Raw genomic sequence first — 5,069 nt, 5'->3', positions numbered from 1 at the left:
GTTTCTAGGAATTCATCTATTTCTTCTGGGTTTTCAAATTTGTTAGAGTACAATTTTTCATAGTAATCTGATAGGATTCTTTTAATTTCAGTTGTGTCTGTTGTGATATGGCCCATCTCATTTCTTTTTTGGGTTATTTATTTCCTTTCCTGTATTTCTTTAGTCAGCCTGGCCAATGGTTTTCAATTTTGTTGATTTTTTCAAAGAACCAGCTTTTGGGCTTGTTAACTCTTTCAATTGTTTTTCTGTTCTCTAATTCATTCAATTATGCCATAATTTTTATTATTTTTTTCTCCTGGTCCCTGAAGGTTTCTTTTGTTCCTCTCTATTTATTCAAGTTGTAGGGACAGTTCTTTGATTTTGGCTCTTTCTTCTCTTTATATGTGTGCATTAATTGATATAAATTGACCTCTGAGCACTGCTTTAGCTGTGTCCCAAAGGTTTTGATAGGAAGTGTTTTAAGTTGCGTTGTATCCTATGAATTTCTTTAGTCCCTCCTTAATGTATTGTATAACCCAGCCGTTTTTGAGCAGGGTATTGTTCAGTTTCCAATATTTGATTTCTTTTCCCTGGTTTTTCTGTTATTGATTTCTACTTTTATGGCCTTATGCTCTGAGAAGATGCTTTGTAATATTTCAATGTTCTGGATTCTGTACAGGTTTGCTTTATGACCTAATATGTGGTCTATTCTAGAGAATGTTGCACGTGCACTAGAAAAGAAAGTATACTTTGCAGCTGTTGGGTGGAGTGTTCTGTATAAGTCTATGAGATCCAGTTAGTTGATTGTGGCAATTAGATCTTCCGTGTTTTTGTTCAGCTTCTTACTCGATGTCCTGTCCTTCATTGAAAGTGGTGTTTTGAAGTCTCCTACTATAATTGTGGAGGTGTCTAATCTCACTTGTCAATTCTGTTAGAGTTTGTTTTATGTATCTTGCAGCCTTGTCATTGGGTGCATAAATATTTAATATGGTTATATCTCCCTGGTAAATTGTCCCTTTAATCATTATGTAGTGTCCTTTTTTATAGTTTGTGGTGGATTTAACTTTAAAGTCTAATTGGTCAGGAATTGATATTGCCACTCCTGCTCTTTTTTGATTGTTGTTTGCTTGACATATTTTTTCCATCCTTTGAGTTTTAGTTTATTTGTGTCTCTAAGTCTAAGGCATGTCTCTTGTAGGCAGCATATAGATGCATCATGTTTTTTTAATCCAGTCTGTGGCTCTCTGTCTCTTTATTGGTGCACTTAAGCCATTTACATTCAGCATAATTATAGATAAGTGTGAGTTTAGTGCTGTCATTTTGATGCTTTTTTCTGTATGTTGTTGACTATTTCATTTTTCCACTTCCTTTTTTTGTGCTGAGAAGTTTTTCTTTGTAAATTGTGTGTTCCTCATTTTCATAGTAGTTGAATTTATTTTTGCTGAGATTTTATGGTTATCTTGGTTTTTATTTTGAAGTATGGAATTGTTAGACCTCTTTGTGGTTACCTTAATATTTACCCCTATGTCTGTAAGTAAAAACCTAACTTGAATCATCCTATATCGCCTTGGTTTCCTCTCCATATGGAAGATCTATGCCTCCTGTATTCAGTTCCTCTTTTTTGATTATTGTAATCTTTTACGTAATGACATCAATGGTTCCCTGTTTTGATCTTTTTTTATAATTAATTTTATTTTGTGTTTGTGATATACCTATCTGAGTTGATATCAGGATGTTCTGTTTTGTGACCTTGTGTTGTGTTGGTATCTGATATCATTGATTTTCTGACCAAATAATTTTCTTTAGAAATTCTTATAGCTTTGGTTTGGTTTTTGCAACTTCTCTAAGCTTGTGTTTATCTGTAAATGTCTTAATTTCACCTTTTTATTTCAGAGAGAGTTTTGCTGGATATATGATTCTTGGCTGGCAGTTTTTCTCCTTCAGAGCTCTATATATGTCATCCCATCGCCTTCTTGCCTGCGTGGTTTCTGTTGAGTAGTCTGAACTTATTCTTATTGATTGCCCTTTGTAGGTTACTTTTCGTTTATCCCTGGCTGCTTTTAAAATTTTCTGTTTATCTTTGGTTTTGGCACATTTGGTGACAATATATCTTGGTGATTTTCTTTTGGGATCTGTCTTGTATGGGGTTCGATGAACTTTTGGATATATATCTTTTCATCTTTCGCAATGCCAGGGCAGTTTTCTGCCAACAGATCTTCAACTATTCTCTCTGCATTTTCTGTTATCCCTCCCTTTTCTGGAACTCCAGTCACATACAAGTTATTCTTTTTGATAGAGTCCCACATGATTCTTAGGGGTTCTTCATTTTTTTTTAATTCTTTTATCTGATTTTTCTTCAATTATATTGGTATCAATTGACTTATCCTCCAACTCCCCCACTCTGCAATCTAATTCCTCGATTCCGCTCCTCTGACTTCCTACTGAGTTGTCCAATTATGTAATTTTATTGGTAATCTTTTGGATTTCTGAATGCTGTCTCTCTATGGATTCTTGCAGCTTATTAATTTTTCACTATGTTCTTGAATAATCTTTTTGATTTCTTCAACTGCTTTATCTGTGTGTTCCTTGACTTTTTCTGTAGATTGCCTTATTTCATTTCTGAGGTCATCCCTGATGTCTTGAAGCATTCTGTATATTCGTGTTTTATTTTTATATCTGGCAACTCCAGGAATGTATCTTCATCTGGGAAAGATTTTGATTCTTTGATTTGGGGGTTTGTAGAAGCAATCATGGTCTGCTTCTTTATGTGATTGGATATTGACTGCTGTCTCCGAGCCATCTATAAGTTACTGTAATGATTTATTTTATATTTGCTTACTATGTTTTATCTTCTTGTTTTGTTTTGTTTCAATACACACAGATGGGCTACTAGAGTGAGCTAACTTAATTATGGGAGCCTTTGAATTGCTTATTCCTGTTACCAGCTGGTTTGAGCTGTTACCCAGTATATGAGCGTATGTATCCATTCACTATTCTTGAATCGAATCAGCTCAGGTGTTCTGATAGTGGGTCAGCTAGTGTGTGGTGTAGGCTCTCTGCTACTGACTTAGAGGAGTAGTGGTGATGGTTGTATGTACCGGTTTCTTGTAACAGCAGGGGTTCACACTCTGAGGAGGGCAGGGTGCTGACAGCCTTCCCCCAAGTGCCAGTGAGGTAGGTGTGTCTCTATTCCTAAAGCACTTTGGTAGGTGGGCTCTGCAGCTGTACCTTAGGCACCCAATGCTTGTACCTCTAAAAATTGGTAGGCATTGCTATCCTCTGACCCCTTTAGCAGCTGGTTAGGTGGTGTGGATGGAGCCTCAGCCCTCAGTTCCATGCTACAGATCAGTGAGGTCTCTGTTTAATAGGTAGAGTGGTCCAAAACTTGCCTTCCCAGTGGTCAGCTACAACAATTACAGCTGATCTCTAAAAGAATTGCCTTTGCATTAAAATAGCCACCTGGTTCCAGGTAGGGATGAAAGCCAAAGACTGTGGATCTCTTATACCTGGATGGTGCTTGTTCTGTAATGCTATTCCAGTTTAGAGAAATCAGGAAAGGATTTTTCACCTGATTGTTAGTTGCTGCTTTTCCAGGCCAGGATGGGTTAGAAAAGAAAAAAAAAACCTGCAAAGCACTTCAATCTCTGGCCCAGGGAATTCCAATGTTAATGAAGCTGCCTGGGGCAGGGAGGGGAGGGATCAGATAGATTAAAAAAATTAGATAAACTTACTTCTCTTGTTTCATGAGGACTGTTTTATCTGAGATTCCGGAGGAGTGTGTAGCCTGTGTGTGCTGGCCAGGTCCCTGCGGAGATAGCCCAGGGGGTTAGCACTGCAACCTTGCTTGCCTTGTCTCAGGAAGCCACGATCATCTCCATAGCTCTGCTTCCAAGACTCCGCAAGGGTTCAGGTCTGGGACGTGACTTGCCCGGCCCTGGAACTGGTCGCTTCTTCAGCGAGCGGTTTCTCATTCCCCTGAGGGCTCAGGGCTGGGGAGGAGCTAGCCTGACTCCGGGACTGCTCCTTCCTTCAGCGCGTGGATTCTCACTTCCCTGTCACTCAGGTCAATTCCCTAGTTCTCAGTTTGATGGTCAGCGTTCCTAGATTGCCATGTACGTAATTGCTTCACTTGTTTTTCTGAATCTTTTGCAAGAGGGATCAGCTGGAGCTTCCACCTAGTCAGCCATCTTGGTCCCCCCCAATTTTTTTTAAATGAGTTGAAATTCTGTGCCACATTTATCTCCCATGCTATCAGAATCCATCTATTGTGGCCCTGATCAAAAGGGATGGTAGTGGTATCTGGGCACCATCTAGTTCTTCTGGCCTCAGAATAGATTAGCTCGAGGTTTGCGTAGACTTTGTTTGTCTTGTAGGCAAGTTTCTCCTTTGAGTCTTCGGTTTTCTACATTGTCTTTTGCTGCAGATGAGTAGAGAACAATAGTTGTATCATAGAAGGCCACTCACAAGCTTTTAAAACCACAAACACTACTCAGCAAATGAGGATATAAAACATAACTTTATGAACCATATCATGCCAAGATGTTCTATGAGACTCTGGTCCTAATAACTTCAAATCCAGAAAGCCAACCCTGTGGGTTTCATCTCAGTGTCCTCTTTTTCTGATAGGGAGATCTGACCTTCTTTATTTTCCCCCATGTCGTGTGCAACATCAAACACACCAGAGGGTGTCATGTGACCATGATGGACCCCAGTTGACTCCACATAGGCCTCCTACCTCACTTGTACCCACTCAAGGACTTCTGCACCTTATGGCGACTCTCTTTTCTTTTGGTGGATTCTACTGCTTAAAAGTGTACTGACACCTCTTTCTTGGAATAATCAAGTAACTTCTCTGTACTACAAATGGATCCCTTGTAGCCTGGCCAGTCTGCTTTATATGTTCAGTGTAGCATTATTCCCAACATGACAACTGTACTTTGTAGTAATTATGTACTCTTTTTTTGGTGGAATGGTGGTTGGCCTCCTTTTATATTGTAAAATACCACGTATTTTAAATACGATATTTAATAATTCATGCTAGGTTTCATAGGTTTCTTTTCCTTTGGTTTTGAATATTCTTTTTCTTGTTG

The sequence above is a fragment of the Loxodonta africana genome, unplaced genomic scaffold, assembly GCF_030014295.1.
Source record: "Loxodonta africana isolate mLoxAfr1 unplaced genomic scaffold, mLoxAfr1.hap2 scaffold_32, whole genome shotgun sequence".
Lineage (NCBI taxonomy): Eukaryota > Metazoa > Chordata > Mammalia > Proboscidea > Elephantidae > Loxodonta > Loxodonta africana.
The sequence above is the reverse complement of the archived record's forward strand: the minus strand, read 5'-3'. Positions refer to the sequence as shown.